Source organism: Microtus pennsylvanicus, chromosome 2, assembly GCF_037038515.1.
Source record: "Microtus pennsylvanicus isolate mMicPen1 chromosome 2, mMicPen1.hap1, whole genome shotgun sequence".
NCBI classification, from domain to species: domain Eukaryota; kingdom Metazoa; phylum Chordata; class Mammalia; order Rodentia; family Cricetidae; genus Microtus; species Microtus pennsylvanicus.
In genome coordinates, this window is record NC_134580.1 from 112,840,219 (window position 1) to 112,857,940 (window position 17,722).

The 17,722-nt window shown below is 38.4% G+C and overlaps 1 protein-coding gene across 2 annotated transcripts in view; it reads left to right on the forward strand.

Annotated features, from left to right (window-relative positions):
- Positions 1-17,722, forward strand: part of Plcb1 (phospholipase C beta 1) — a 678,563-nt gene that overhangs the window by 8,457 nt on the left and 652,384 nt on the right. The gene's annotated exons all lie outside the window — the stretch shown is intronic.

Here is a 17,722-nt window from a genome sequence, read left to right on the forward strand (position 1 = left end):
TGTATCACAGGACAGCACTGGGGCCTGGAGGAGTCAAAGAGACGGTTTTGCTAATTTAAAAAAAACAAACAAATAATTTTTTAGACTTACCTACAAAATGAATGTCAGAAAATCAATTTTTATCCATGTAATAGAAGAGGCTATATAAGTTTAAAAAGGAGCAATAAATACACAGAGCAAGTCAGCAAGTGGTCCAGCTGATTCAAGAAAAGTGATTGGTGTAAACAGTGCATTTGTACAGTTGAATGTGGTTGAGCCTTTGCATCCATCCCCCACACACTTGGTAGGACTTCCTGTAAGAAAATGGGCATCTAAACTCCATGTGCCAGAATGCCTTGGGGCTGAGATTCTGACTGCATATTAAATTGATAGATAGGAGTGAATCCTGGAAGTCAAGGGTATGGAAGAGGCCAACTTCCTACATTGTATTGTTTCTGCAGTTCTGTGAGATGCTGAGAAGCTGGCACATCGGGTCAGAGTTCATTATGCCGCGTAGAGGCCGTTATCAGCTAGTTAAGCCTTTAACTGAATTGCTGTGTTGGGTCTCAGCTGCCTTTCTTGCCTTTGAAAAGGGCTGGAGTAATTCATGGAGACTCATCTACAGCTTGCTGCGTTGGCCTTTCCAGCTCTGTTGAGTGATTACTCACCGGTATTCATCCCTCTGTGATCAGAATCCCGAAGAGGTTTTCTGTCCCATTAAACTCTGCCTGACAAAGTCCTGCTGTCTTTGGCTCAAGTTCAGACTTGCATTTAACTCACTATGTAGCAGATACTAGACTTGAACTTACTGTCTCCCGCCTTCTCCTATCTTACTTATAGACGCTTGCCACCTGATCTAGCTTGTGCTGTGACTATCACCACAGTTTCTTGTTTTTTTTAAAAACGTTTTATTAGAGATGCTCATCCATATAACCAATGAAAATCACCCTTCACGGAATTCCTAAATATAGAGAATTACAGGGAAATAAAAGATTGATGTGTCTGAAAGCATTCTACCACGAGAATGATTCACAGGGAGAGAGTTATATTACTTTCATTGCTAAAATGAGGGAAATAATAATACAAACCTACAGATCTAAATTTGTATTTAAAATAAAATCTCCAGTGGCATCAGTTATTCTTCACAGAAGCAATAAAGTTATCAGACAACTAAATTTCTTCCTACTCCAACTTCAGTGTGGACCTGGGCCTGCACCCTCTTCTTTTATGCTCTTAGCCCTAGAAGCAAGTCCACCATCCTCTTTTCACAGCCCGCCTCCTTCCCTACGTTTCTGAGACTCAAGGCATTGTCATTGTTCCCGGCCCACCTGTCGTTTGACAATATCTGCTTCTCTTCTGTTCAATCTCTTCTAAGAACATACCAATTGATATGCTTAATTAGCTAGCTTTCCATTACAATACCAAGTATCTGTGATAATCAACTCATTAGGAGAAATTTATTTCTCCTCATAATTTTAGAGCTTTCAATCTTTTGATCCTGGGGGCAAGGCAGCTCACATATCATTAGGGTAATGTCAAAAAAAATAACAAAGCCCCCCCAAAAATCAGATCTTCCCATTACCAGCAAGTAAAAGAGAAGGGCCCCACAGTTTTGGACACCTTCCAATAGGTCCCTACCTTCTGAAGGCTCCATCAGCTCCTGGTAGCCTCACTCAGGGCATGGGGATTTTAACACATGGGCTTTTAGGTGACATTGACTGTCCAAACTGAAGCAAAACCTTTAGCCCCCACATACTGAACATATGTGTTCACAGTTCTCTTTCCTCCTTCACTTCTCCCCCCTACAACGAAGATGTTCTCTCTCTCTCTCTCTCTCTCTCTCTCTCTCTCTCTCTCTCTGATCTAATGTTCTCACATTTGCTGTGTAGCAGAATTTGCCCTTGAACGCCGATCCTCTTGCCTCTAACATGTCAGAGCTAGGAGTAGAGTTGGGTAGCACCACACTGAGTTGAGGGTGACCAGGCTTGCTGTGCAAGCTGTCTACCAACTGAGTTGTACCCCTAGCCCCGAGGATGTAACCTCTATTCCCATCTCTTACCATCTACTCACTCCTTCTCAGCACTCCAAAGCCTTGTTTGACCTTTATCATTGGTGTGATTTTTTTTTTTTTTTAGTTTTTCGAGACAGGGTTTCTCTGTAGTTTTGGAGCCTGTCCTGGCACTAGCTCTTGTAGACCAGGCTGGCCTAGAGCTCACAGAGATCCTCCTGCCTCTGCCTCCCGAGTGCTGGGATTAAAGGCGTGCACCACCACCGCCTGCCTTGGTGTGAAATTTTTAATCACTGCTTTGAAAGTTTTCTTGCCGTGGCTTCTGGCAAGTTCAGGCCCTACCTCCTAGTGGTATTGGTTGGAGTCTATGTAGCATCTTTTTCTACTGTACACTTTAAAAATCCTTTCACATAGATAATATTCAAGCTTTAATTATGATGATACATTTTAAAAGGTATCACAGTATTATGAATTTATAATGATAAATGTTTTTGCTCTTATCCACATGGAATTTACTTGCAAGTGGAGGAGATAGACACTTGTCAATCAAAGGAATCATTTTATTCTAATTGGGTTGTTACAGAAAAAAAAAGGTACACATATTTATAAAAAATATGGGAGGAGTTTCTTTTTGAGACGTTTTATTAATGAGAAGACCGGCGCACTATGTAGGACTTGACATGAGAGACAGGATTTGTGTTACCCATGAAAGAGGATGTGGAGATACGGCAAGGAGTCAAAGAACATAGGACTTTGATGGAGAGAAGCGGGACAAGCAAATGGGGAGGGTGGCTCAGATAGTGATGTGTGGTAGCAGCAGCCTGCCTGTGTAGTGCTTTGGCCTGCGAAGTTTTTACACATAGAGTCAATAGGAAGCTATTAAATACAAGGTTCTTGTGTACACATTCCTGACATTTGGGGCCAGGGAAAACTGTTGTGAGCTTCTGGCCTGTATTATATGATGCCTAGTGGCCTATCTGACTTTTACCCAATAGAGGCCAGAGTTGTGATGTTAAAATTGTTTCTAGATATTTCTAGCAGTCCCCGGAGTTATAAAACCACCCCCAGTTGAGAACCACTGATTAAAATAACATGCTCTGTTCTTCACTGATTTAAAATGTATCAGGCCCCTCTCCTGCCTCGCTCCCTCTCTTTGTCCCTGCCCACCACAAGCATGCTAGCTTGTAAGTACATAAAAAGATATTCAACATCATTGGTGATAAGTCATTGCAAATTAAAGCCAAATAAGATGGTTACTTGATACCCACCAGAGCTGTACTGAAAAGATCAGTTTTCCTGTCTGATAACATGCTACATAATTAGAGTCTAGGTGGAACACAGGGGGCCTAGGCTTTTCTTTTGTTCCCTAGTTCAGTGTCTGACACACATTGTATGGTATTTAAAGAATCACGCTTTTGGTTTTTCTACATGGTCTGTCAAAAGGAATTTTTATTCCTTATTTCCTCTCAGTTAAGAGTAAGTTTCTTCACTGGTTCCCTTCTCTGTTCTGAATGAAGCTACATAGCTCTCTACTTGCCTTTTTTTGTGTGTGTGGGGGGGAAATTCCAGTCTTCTTGTAGCCCTGGAGGAAAACACCCATCAGTGATGATTTTCATGGCAATTCTGCCTCAGTTATCCTAATTCAGCATTCTACCTTCACATCTGTTATAGTTTGATGTCATGTGTCTCCTACAAGCTTATATGTTTGAGCACTTGGTACCCTACTGGTGGTGCTGACTATGAAGGTTGGGAGGCCTTAGGGAAGGAACCTCACTAGAGGAACTGGATTATCATGGGATACCTGGGAGGGCTATAGATTTGCTTTTCTTCTGACTCCTTATCTCTGACTCTCTGAGATGTGAGCATGTGGGTACCATATTCTCTGACCACCACAGAGCTGCTAGTCACATGCCATCCCACTGTGATAAATTGTTTTACCTCAAACCATCAGTCCAAATGAACCTTTTTCTTCAAGCTGCTTTTCATTGGGTATTTCATTATGGCAAGGAAAAAAGGCGATGAATATGACATCCTAGGTTAAATTTATAATGTTCTTATTTCATATTCACAATTGTATTGTTGATGTTTGTAATTCTGTCTCAGAATTCCCCTTCCTTGGCATAACTTTTTCATCCCAGTGTACATTATCATCATATTTCTCTCTACTACTTCCTAATATGCATCTTGGGCAATATCTGTAGAGCATTGCAGGGTTTTTGTGCCTGGGTTGATTTTACAGTATTGGTAACTTTAGAATTGCATGAGTCTAGTCACATGTGTCTCTTGCAGTGGCATGAAAGCATGAGAATCACCATGAAGCCAGAACTGTGCTCAGCCTTGGCCAAGACCTCAGACAGGGGCTAAGGAACGAGGGATGTCAGGGGACTGGTGGCTGAAGTTAGTCGTGAGGCTTCTGCTGATTTTCTTATCGGTTTATGTGGGCTGCACTAAGGAAGGAGCACAGATTTGCAGCAGGAACTTCCCTCCTGCTTCTGGAAACTGAAAGTGCAGACGTTTTGCAAGCTATTTTCTTCTAAGAGCCAGAGGGAAGGGGTTGTTCCTGGCCTCTCTTCTTGGCTTACAGGTAGCTGGTTTCTCTTTCTGTCTCCTTCAGTTTGTGTTTGTGCCCCAGATTCCTCTTCTTGCAAGGATACTCATCATCTTGGACTAACACCCACCCTGAAGACTTTCTAACGTCATCAGATCCTTAAGACCCTATCTCTAAATAAGGCCATGCTTTGAATCCGTCAGGCATATTTCAGGGAAGGAGACACAGGTCAACTTGTAGCCTACCTCAGCCTGGTAAAAAGTAGTTTTTATTTTTCAGTACTTAGACATAAAGCAAACATGGAAAATCTCTAGAAAAGATTATCAGATTAAAGAAACCAAGTTTTCATGGTGTTGCCATCAGGGTTTGTAGCTGTACTGGCTCATAGAAATATATTGTGACCCATATGAGACTTCTTATGTATGTATATGGGGGAATATGTGCATATGTGTGCAACAGATACAAGTAGGTCCATGGGCTCACTAACCATCCGGCATGACCTGCTTTGTGAATACAAGGCTGGAGAGTTGTCACCTGAATAGTGGGCAGCGCCTAGGTTGTCATTGTCTTCCTGACCCAAAGCCCCACCACTGTGATTTTCCAAGTATCGACTCTAGACCACATGCATCTCTGTGAACTTATTAGAAGTGTGGATTCCCAGATAATATCCCACACATAGTGAAAAGTCACTTATTAGTGATTTTGTGGAAAGGGCCCAGTAATCCATTTTAATAGTTTGGTACATCTGGTGTACCTTAGAATTTCAAAACTGTCATTATGGAATATGCAAGCTATCGATATTGATGGAGAAAAATAATAAAAAAATTACCTCTGCTGGTGAGATATTTTTCCACTGGATAGACGCTAGAATCATCTGGAAAGAGGGAACCTCGATTGAGAAAATGCTTCCATTTAATTGGACTGTAGGCAGACCTGGGGGATATTTTTTTAAAATTAATGATTATTATGGAAGAGCATAGCACATTGTGAGTGGTCCCACTTCTGGGCAGGTCATCTTGGGTTGTGGCACTTAGCCTTGGGTTGTATAAGAAAGCAAGCTGAGTAAGTCATGAGGAGAAAGCCAATACACAGCATTCCTCCATTTTCTCTACTTCAGTTCCTGCCTTGAGTTCCTGCTTTGGATTCCTTCAAGGATGGATGGTAACCTGTGAACTAAATAAATTCTTTCCTGCCCAAGTAGCGTTAGTCGTGGTCTTTGCCATAGCCACAGAAAGCAAACTGGAACGGAAATCAGCAAACAAACGATGATACCTTCTGAGGGTTGGCCCAATTCTAGAGTAGCCAACTGACATAAGAATCATATCCTTTGGGAGTGCAGATATGACCACGTGTTTCAGATGTCACTCCCAGGCACATATTCTGACAGTTAATATGTAGCATCTTGCCGGAGATATGAGGAAAACACAGATTTTTTGCAGCTTGTAGTAAGTGGAACTGAAAATAAAGACTTGGGGTTTTCTGAGGCAGATAAAGCCTTAAGTGCTGAAGTTCAGTCGGTCCTGGAATGTGTGAGTTTGATTATGGAGGATGTGGGCATGAAGCTGAGACAGATGGTTACTGAGGACCTGTAACCAAACATGGGGTCAGGAAGGAGAACCGATAAACTGGAATCAGTAGTATCTGAACAAAGCAAAGAGGCCTAAGACAGAGACCCAACATCGAAATTTGGTAGATTTTGGCCTTTTAACTTTAACATTTAATTTTTAAGATTCTTGCAGTGAATTGTCACCACGATTTTTTATTGGACTCTTGTCCATTGCTCTGAAAAGAAGAGACGGTGATCCAAAAATGGCCTGCAGGCTAATGCCAATTGGTCCGGAAGTTAGACGATGTGCAGCTCACCAAGGCTTTTGTTTTTCTCACCTCGAGAAGAGCAGGTGATGGAACATGTCTGCAAATGTATCTGGGAACTGTCATACTTGTAATCTCACAGACGCCTAAAACAGTGTTGAATTATTTCTGCATTTTAAGAACAAATTTTATTTCCAAATGTCTTCTTTCTTTGACATTTAAGTTTTAAGGAATTTTAAAATTTTCGACTTTTTCTGAAATTCCATGCACCAGTGCAATTCTTTTAAAAGATAATTTTCCACGCTCTATGTTAAGAATGTGTGGAAAGGGGCTGGGGAAGTGGCTCATCAGTTGAGGGCATCTTCCAGTTTGGTTTCCAGAACCTACATGGATGCTCACAGTGTTGGCAACACCTGTCTTAGAACATCCACCTTTGCTTTCTGAGTTCTGTGGACAACAGGAATGCAAGAGGTTCACAGACATACATGAAGACAAAACACCTGTACACATAATATAAATACATTTTAAAAGACCCCATTCTCTTTGGATGAATGCCTTGCTTAGCTTAGATATAGTAGAGAGAATCTAGATATAGTAGGGAGAAGTGGTTGGGGAGTGGGGTGAGAGGGAAAGGGGAGAGAATGGGAGGAGGGGAAGGAGTGGGAACTGGGATTGGTATGTAAAATGAAAAAAAGATAATTTGTTTTCTCTTTTAAAAAAATTACAAAAGAATCCAAAATGTAAAAAAGAAGAATATGTAATGAATATTACATATTCATAAGACAGGATGCTGATTGCCTCAAGATAATAATGATAGACCTAACACATGAGCCGGCAGTTCCAGCAGTTTTGGGGTATCTGCTGAAAGTAGTGGAAAGTAAAGTCTTAAGGGGATGTCCACATTTCTTTATCCACGGCAGCATTGTTCGCAGTTACCAAAGCCAGTTACTCAAGGCCCACTGAAAGGTGAGCAGATAATAAAGCACGGTGCAGTTATAATATGGAGCCTTAAATAGAAAGAACTGTTGTACAATGTTATAACATGAACGAACATGGAGGATATTTTGCTAAGTGAAATAAGCCAGGCAGAAAAGGATGCCATTGCATGCCTCTGTTTATAGGAATTACATAGAGTCATCAAATTTCTTGAGACAAAAAGTGGAATGATGTTCCAGGGCTATAGAAGGAGGAAATAGCATGTAGTGGTCAATGGTTGTAGCACTTCTGTTTGGGAAGATGAAGTGGCTCTGTCAGTGGATGGTGGTGGGACGACATGGTATATAAGTGTGTGTAAATGAAATGCTACTCGACTGTGATTTTAGCTATGATAAATTTTATGTTTCAACTGTTTTGCTCAGTAAAATGCATATTAAAATAAACCTCCATTTAATACTTCAGCACATTTTTAGTTATTACTTTTTTTGTGTTTGTGCACACACTTGTTTGCCAAGGTGAATTTGTAGAGGTCAGAGAATAACATTCAGGAGCTGGTTCTCAGCTTTTGATCTTGCTGAAGTTCAGTGTCTCACTTGATGAGGACTCCCGGGTAACTGGCCTGTAAGCTTCTGATCAGTTCTAGCTCTGTCTTCAGCCTCATCGTAGGCATGCAAGACTAGAGATAGGGGTTCTTGGGGTCACATTCAGTTTCCTGGGATTGAGCAAGAGGTGCTTTCACCTCTTCCTAGGCCAACATTTGTTTTTAAATATGCTGATATTTATAGAAAACATTGTTATGTGGCATGCATGTATTTGTGAAGGTGCTTTACTAAAATCATCCTGTTTGATGCTTGCAGCTTTGGGAGATACATCTCAGTACCCATGCCTTTCTATCCCTGCACAGTGAAGAACTGAGAAAGGGAATAGAGAGGCATTGGAAATCAGGTGGACAGCCTCCAGTGCTGAGCTCTTAAAATTAAATTTACAGGGAATGAAAATCTATTACTGCTGCTCTGCCTACCCTGAACAAACAATAAAACTTTCCAAAGTTCTCCCTAAGTTCTCTGTATGCTTTTGTGACAACATCTTTTGATTACTCAGAGGTAAGGATTTGCTACCCTTAGGATATATATGAAATTGCAGAAAAAAAATGTGAACTTCAGCCAGGGAAGCAGATAGGCTAACTGTAGATTTTCACCTATTCCAATCCAATCCAGTCCCCAGGTCTCTTCCCTAGCTCTGTAGCAGACCACTTGCTAAGGCGTCTCCTCACTTTGTGCTTCTGTTCTCAGGGAATTAAGAAATTCTCTTAGAACACTTCTTTTCCTCCCTCCCAAGGCTCCTCTGCATCCCTCCATCCCTATTCCTAAGTGTCAGCTCCCAACCTAGAAAGACCTTTTACCTGGAACCTCTAGTAGCCACACGTCTCAGGATCCCAGAAGAATTTCCTGCCAGTCAGCACAGCCACCACACTCCACTATGAACCAAAGAGGAAGCTGAAACCAAGAGCAAAACATCCACCCAGCAAAGACAAGACCAGATATCAGCATCCAAAATTATAATCTTCCCAAACCCAGATGTCTAGACACCAGCATGAAAAGACAATGTTTCCACTAGAGCCCTGCAACTCTACCATGGCATGCGATGAGTATTGTAACATAGCTGAAGAACAAGAGAAATACCTTAAAATACCCTTTATAATATGATACGGGTACTTGAAGAGGAAACAAATAAATACATCAAATCTATGAAAAGACAAACAGTGGAAGGAAATGAATAAAACAGTTGAAGATCTTAAAGTGGAAATAGAGTCATTAAAGAAAACCCAAACTGAGGGAAATGTGGAAAAGAAAAATTTAGAAACTAGAACAAGAGCCTCAGAAGTCAGCCTCACCAACAGAATATACAAAATGGAAGGGAGAATCTTGGGCACTGGAAACATGAGAAATGGATACCTTGGTCAAAGAAAATACTGAATTAAAGAAAATCATGAAACATCCAAGGAAATGTGGGACACTATGAAAATACTAAATCTATGGATAGTAGGAGTAGAGGAAGGAGAAAACACCCAAGTCAAAGGCACAGGAAATATTCTCAATAAAATCATAGAAGAAAAATTCTCCAATTTAAAGAAAGAGATGAGAAACACACAGAACATCAAATAGACTGGATCAGAAAAGAAAGTCCTCTTGGCACAGAATAATCATAACACACAGTACAAACAGAGACTACTAAAAGCTTCGAGGGAGAAAGACCAAGTAAGGTAAAAAGGCAGACCTATTAGAGTAACACCTTACTTTTCAATGGAGTCTTTAAAAGCCAGGTGCCAGGATACAGACTCTACAGACTCTAAGAGAACACACATGACAGACAGACTGCTATGCTCTGCAAAACCTTTAATCACTATAGATAGAGAAAATAAGATAGTCCATGATAAAACAAAAATTAAACAATATCTGTCTACAAGCCTGGCCCAATAGAATGCACTAGAAGGAAAACTCCAACCTGAAGAAGTTAACTACACATAATAATCCCAGACCAGCAATTCAAAAGAGGGTAAACATGCTGCTGCCGCCACCACCACCACTACCACCACCACCAGAACACCAAAATAAATAAATAAATAAATAAATAAATAAATAAATAAATAACCCAAGTAACAGGAATCAACAAACTGCTCAGTAATTTCTCTCAACACCAGTGGTCTCAATTATCCAATAAAAAGAAACAGACTAGCAATAAATGAGAAAACAGGGTATATTCTGCTTCATTGCAGAAACACATCTTAACATCAAGATAGACATCACCTCAGTGTAAAGGGATAGAAAAAGATATTCCAAGCAAATGGTCCTAAGAGGCAAACTGTTGTGGCCATTTTAATATCTAATAAAAAGACATGATGCAATATCTAATAAAACGGGCTTTAAACCAAAACTAATCCTAAGAAATAGGGAAGGACACTACATACTCAATAAAGGAAAAATCAAATAAGATGCCTTACAATTCTTAATATTTATAGAACAAACAGAAAGGCATACACATTCATAATAGAATTACTACTACAGCTTAAATCACATATTGACCCTTGCAAACTGGTAGTGGTTTCAGTAACCCGCTCTTGCCAATAGACAGATCATTCAGACAAAAAACTAAGCAGAGAAATGCTGGAGCTAACTGATGTTAAAAACTAAATGAACCTAACCGATATTTATAGAACCTTTCACTCAACCACAAAACAATATCTCTTCTTCTCAGTAGCTCATAGAACTTTCTCCCACATTGACCACATACATGGATACAAAGCAGTTCTTAACAAGCACAAGGAATTTGAAATAACACCCTGCATTTTATCTGACCACCATGGATTAAAGGAAGATATCAATAACAACAGAAACAATACGCTACTTACATACTCTTGGGAACCGAGTGTCTCACTACTCAGTGAAAAATGGGTCACAGCAGATATAAAGAAAAAGATGTAAAGGCTTCCTAGAATTGAATGAAAATGAATATACAACATACCTCTATGTATGGGACATAATGAAAGTGGTTCTAAGCGGCAAGTTCATAACACTAAGTCCCTACACAGAAAAGTGAGAGAGATCTCATACTAGTAGCTGAACAGAACACCTGAAAGCTCTAGAACAAAAGGAACAAATCACAGTAAACACAAAAGAAGTAGGTGTCAAGAAATAATCAAACTCAGGACTGAATCAATAAAATAGAAACAATAAAAACAGGGCAGAGAATCAATGAAACAAAGGGTTTTTTTGGAGAAAAATCAATAATATTGAAAAAAATCTTATACAAATAAACTAAAAGTCAGAGAGAATATAAAAAATAACAAAATCAGAAAAGAAATGTGGGACATAAAACAGACACTGAGAAAATCGAGAGACTTATAAGGACATACTTTAAAACCCTTCACCCCACCAAATTGGAAAATGTAAAAGAAAACATAATTTTCTAGCTATATACCATTTACCAAAATTAAATCAAGATCTTATAATCAATTTAAACAAATGTATAAACCCTAGTGAAATAGAAGCAGTGAATGAAACATTTTCAACAACGGCCCCAACAACAGATCAAGGGCAGATGGCTTTAACACAGAATTCTATTATACATTCAAAAAATAATTAATGCCAATACTCCTCAAATTATTCCACAAAATGGAAACCAGAAGATCACATTGCCTAATATGTTTTATGAGCCCACAGTTATTCTGATACCCAAACATAATAAAGGCCTCCCCCAAATGAACTATAGATCAATTTCACTTGGGAACATAGATACAAAAATTCACAATAAAATACTTGCAAACTTAATTAAAGAACGCATCAAAAAGATATCCACCATGATCAAGTCAGTTTCATGCCAGAGATGCAGGGATAGCATAGCATATGAATATATATATTCCATTATGTAAACAAATTGAAAGGGACAAGCCATATGATGATCTCATTAAATGCAGAAAACACCTTTGACAAAATCCATTACTCCTTCATGATAAAAGTGTAAAGAGATTAGGAATACAAGGGAAATACCTCAACACAATAAAGACAGTTTACAGAAAGCCCATAGCCAACATCAATTTAAATGGAGAGAAATTCAAAGCAATTCCACTAAAATCTGGAACAAAACAAGGTTGTTCACTCTCTCCATATATATTCAATATAGTATTTGAAGATTTACCTAGAACAATGAGACAACTGAAGGAGATCGAGGGGATACAGGTTGAAATGGAAGAAGTCCAAGAGTTTATTTGTAGATGATATGATAGTATACATACAAGATATACATGACCCTAAAAGTTACACCGAGAAACTCCTATAGCTGATAGACACTTTGAGCAAAGCAGCTGTATAGAAAATTAATTTTAAAAATCAGTAAATCTCCTACATATAGATCGCAAATGAATTGAGATAGAAATCAAGGTAGCCACACCTTTCTTGACAGCCACAAATAATATGAAATATTTTGGAGTAATTCTGTCCATTCAAGTGAAAGACTTGTATGATAAGAACTTTAAGATATTGAAGAAAATAGTATTAGAAGATGAAAAATGGATTGGTAGAATTGGTATGGTAAAAATTGCCATCCTACCAAAAGCAATCTACAGATTCAATGCATTCCCCATCAAAATTACAACACAATTCATAATAGATATTCAAAAAATAATTCTCAGCTTCATATGGAAACACCCACACAAACCCAGATAGCTAAAACAATCCTGAATTGTTTTTTTTTAAACGTACTTTAGGTATCACCATTCTCAAATTCAAGTTGTACTCCAAAGCTACAGTAATGAAAATTTATGGTATTGACACAGAAAGATACACATCCAATAATGGAATAGAATTGAAGCCCCAGAAACACATCCAAACACCCATGAACTTTTGGTTTTTGGTAAAGAACCCAGAAATACACCCTGGAAAAAGACAGCACCTTTAATAAACGATGTTGGTCAAACTGGAGCACTGCATGTAGAAGAAGAAAAATAGAATCGTATTCATCACCCTGCACAAAACTCAATCCCATTGGATCAAAGACTTTAACGTAAATCTAGATATATTGAACCTGACAGATGAGAAAGAGGGGAATAGCCTCGAACTCACTGGCATGGGAGTAACTTCCTGAACAGAACACGGTTAGCATGGGCACTAAGATCAACAATTAATAAATGTGACCTCACGAACCTGAAAAGCTTCTGTAGGGCAAAGACCACTCAAGTTCAGATAAATCAGCTGTCTACAGTATGGGAGAAGTTTTTTTTTATAACAATTCTTCATCTATTAGAGTACTACTAGCCAAAATATATAAAGAACTCAAAGGGTAGGTAACAGGGAAACAAACAACCAAATTAAAAAAGAAATGAGGTACAGGTTTAGGCCGAAAATTCTCAAATGATGACACTCAAATGGCCAAGGAATACTTAAGGTATTGTATATCTTCATCAGGGAAATGAAAATCAAAACTACTTTGAGATTTCATCTTACACCCACCAGAATTGGTCTGATCAATTAAAAAAGTGACAGTTCATGCTGGTGAAGACGGAGAGTAGGGGCAACACGCATCCATTGCTGGTTGGACTGCAGAGCTGTACAGCTTCTCTGGAAATGAGTGTGGCAGTTCCTCAGGAAATGGGAATCGATTTACCTCAAGATCCAGCTATATCAGCTTTGGGCATATATCCAAATGACACTTCATTCTCTCAAAAAGACATTCATTCAACCATGTTCATTGCTGTTCTATTCATAATATCCAGAAACTGGAAGCAAGCTAGATGTCACTCAACAGATGGGGAGATGTGGTACATCTATACAATAGAATATTACTCAGCTGTTAAAAAGAATGAAACTATGAAATTCTTAGGTAAATGGATTGAACTAGAAAAAAAATCATGCTGAGTGGGTTATCCCAGAACCAGAAAGAGAAATATGTTATTTGGTTATATGTCGATGTAAGCTTTTTAGTCAATGATAACCAACCTATAATCCACAGAACCACAGCCGTTAGGTCTAAAATAAAGGTCTAGGGGGGGCATATATAGCTCATTAGAAAATAGAATTAGATTAGATAGTTATGGATGAATAGAGATCTGGAATGGGATGACCAAATAGGGAGGGCAAGGGAAGAGGGTGATGAGGGAGGAAATACAAGGAGAGACAGCTAAATTTAAGGGCCATCTGAAGGATAGTATGGAAACCTAATACAGAAGTGACTTCCTAAAATAACATACATATGTGACGATGGTTTAATTAAAGTTGCCAAACTCAGATAAAACCCGATGTTGTTGGCCAAAGGGAATTCATGTGAATTCCGATACAATCCAGGCTGTTGCCAAGATAGCTCTCCACAAACTAATGGCAGGCACATTGCTGAAACAACACCTACACAACTCATTGAATGCTGAGAAGTTAAACTTTTGCTTACATAGAGCCTTCGTACCATGTTCTAGCATCTTTGGTACATGAAGATACTCTGTGTACTACCAAAAGAGAAACATAAATACCAGTCCCTCTACAAAGCTTGGATTGACATGTCATTGATGTCTTACCTACAAGATATGCTAGTGTAATGTTGGCACAAAGTTGTGGGAGTAACCTACCAATATCTGATTTGAGTGAAGCTCCACTCCAGGAGATGGATCCCATACCTAGCAAAGTTTGAATGACAAAGAACCTGAGATTAGATAACCCATAGACCTAGGGTAAAACTGAATACTCTTGTTCTTAAAAAAAAAAGCTGTAATAATAAAATTACTCCTTATGACATTCTGCTATACTGACAAATTAGTGCCTTGCTCAGCCATAATCAGAGAAGTTTGCTGCTTCCTCCTGCAGCAAATGGGAACAAATACTGATACTCATAGCCAGACAATATCCAGAGAGTGAGAGACTTTCAAACACTCAGCCCCAGACAGGTCTCTTCCCTCGGAGTTAAGGAACCCTAAGGAAGAGTAGGCAGAAAGAGCCAGAGAGGATGGAGGACACCAAAAAAAAATTGAGGTCCTCTTAATCAAAATGATTAATATATGAACTCACAGAAACTGAGGCAGCGTGTATGGGTCTACACCATGTCCTCTGTTTATATATTATGGCTTCTAGTCGAATGTTTTTATGCGATTTCTTAGTGCTTAGAGTAGATCTGTTTCTGTGCCTTCTCTTGGGCTCTTTTCCTTCTGTTTGATTGTTTTGTCCAACTCCAATGTGTTAGCTTTTTCTCTATTATATTTTATTTTATTGCATTTTACAATTATTCCTTAAAAACCTACTTTATTTTTTAATGAGGACCAGAAGAGGAGTGGATCCAGATGGGAGGGGGAGCTAGGAGGAATAAAATGATGAGTAAACTGTGATCAGGATATATTATGTGAGGGGAAAAATCTATTATCAATAAAAGGAAAACAAAGGTGGTTAGTGATGCATAAACTCTTGGTGTTTTGGTTGTGAACTGCTTTTAGATGACTGAACCCCCTCTCCAGAACTGGGGGTCACAACATCACAGTTTTTCCACCCCTTCTCTGCAATGTTTTCTGAGTCCTACATGCAAGAGTGTTTTCTATATGTATCCATAGGAAGAGGGCTTGACTTTTTTGTTGTTTGTTGATTTTTTTTGTGTGTGTGTGATTTTCTGTAATGGTCTCTGTCTGTGGCAAATGAAGTTTCACTAAAAGGTGTGAAGACTGCACTTATCTATGGGTATAAGGACAAATGTTTATAGATTGTTAGGGATTTTGCTGGTTTAGTAAATCAGTGCTTGTAGAGTCTCTTGCAATAACTATGTTTTCACAAGACCACCTAAATGTGAGCTGGACAAGGATGACAACAGCAGATATTTCAATCTGGGTGGGGAAAAGCCCATGAGGTCTCAAACCCTATACAAAAACCAACAGGCAACAGAGGAAAGCAGGAAGTGGGAGAGGTTGTCTTCCCTAGGGAAGAGCACAACAATTTATTGTCTAGTGCAAAAGTCAACCTCAAAACATACATACAAGTAACATTATATGAACTCAACAGACTATATTTAGTAGTATATACTTCTAGATATAATTGCATATATGTATATACATATATAGTATATATTATTTATTATGTATATAAATGTGTATATTATATATACATGTGTAGGTGTAATTTTCTTTCCCACCAGCCAACTCCCAAATAATCACACAGAAACTTATTAATTATAAATATTTAACTGATATTTTAGGCTTGTTACTAACTAGCTCTTACAACTTAAATTAACCCATTTTTCTTTTTAATCGGTGTACTACCACATGGCTCAGTGCTTTTTTTTAGCAAGGCATGTTCATCTTGCTTCTCCCTTTGTCTCCTGGCAACTCCACTCTTCATCATCCCAGTATTTTCTCCCTATCTGCAAGTTCTACCTAGCCTCTTTCTTCCTAACTACTGCCATTTAGCTCTTTATTAAACCAATGAGACCAAATCTTCACAGTTCACAAAAAGGTTATTCTACAACATGCATGCAATAACAATTGATTTTTAAAAAAGAGGTATGAAATTTGAAAAGTAGGGAGGAGTATATGGGAGAATTTGGAAGAAAGAAAGGAAAGGACGAGATATTGCAATTATAATACAGTCTTAGAAAGAAACACACAAAACAACAACAGTAACAAAGTGGCAGATAAGTCCCTTCAACCCTACACAAAAAACTGTGAACAACTAAGGAATGTCGAGAGTGGAAAGTATTGTCTTTTTCAGGGAAGAGCGCAACAGTTGGCCATCTAATACCTAATTATCAGTCCTGAGAATATGCATTTGAGGAACATTATGTAGACTGAGCAGTTTATATTTAGGGATATATATATATATATATATGTATATGTATATACATACATGCATAAAAATGTGTGCATGTAACAATTAATAAAAAAGACGCCATGAAATAGAACAGAGTGGGGTATGTGGGGGGGCTTGGTGGGAGGAGAGGAAGGGGGAAATGATGTAATTATGATCTCAAAGACAAAGAAAAATGCAAAAATGCATTTTCTGCAAAGACCTGAGTACTTTAGTACACCATTAAACGTGCTCATGTGGGAGGGGAAAATCTCATGGGATCCCAGACAAAGAACTACAGGCAACTAATTACTACTGAGAATTAGTCTTCCCCAATGATGAGACCCCCTAATTGATTATCCAATACCAGTGGTCAGTCCTGAAACCATATATATACCAGTAATGCTAAATGGGACTCAATAGGTTGTGTGTGTGTAAACACACACACATATTACATATGTGCAATAAATAAAGAAAAAGAAACCATCAATTTGAATTGGGACAGGTTGGAATTCGGGTGTAGGGAGGAAAAGGAAAAGGAATGATGTAGTTTTGTTTAAATTTTAAAAATCCATAAGATCCATATTTGATGTATTTGTACATGTGTGTGCAGGAAGTAAGTCTTGTTAAATATTGCGGGGAGAACAGAACACATCTCAAAAATGTTGACTGTTATAGCACAATGCTTGCAACCTAGCTTCTTACCCTTGTAGACTAAATCAGAGCATTATGTGCCTATGATGTTTTAGATTCGTATATGGAATTTAAATCTGCAACAATTTTGTATGCACCTTTCCAAATATGCAAAAGATGGCTTTATTTACTGTTACCTTGGAAACAGCAATGCCCAAATGCTATGCTTACTCTCTTTGGTACAATTAAAAATCATTTTATGGAGCAAATGTAATTTAAAATATTATCCTCAAGCATGGATTTTAATTAACCTTAATTAGATGAAATACATAATGATGGTTAGTGTTAACATTATTTGGAAATCTTAATATAGTTTTCTAACACATAGTATGCCAATGTCTTTAAAATTTTGTCTTAATAAATGCATGCATTACTATCCTCCTTACCCAGTGAGGTGGAGATGCTCTAATTATTGGTTAACTCTGTCAGTTCTGTGTCTGATAA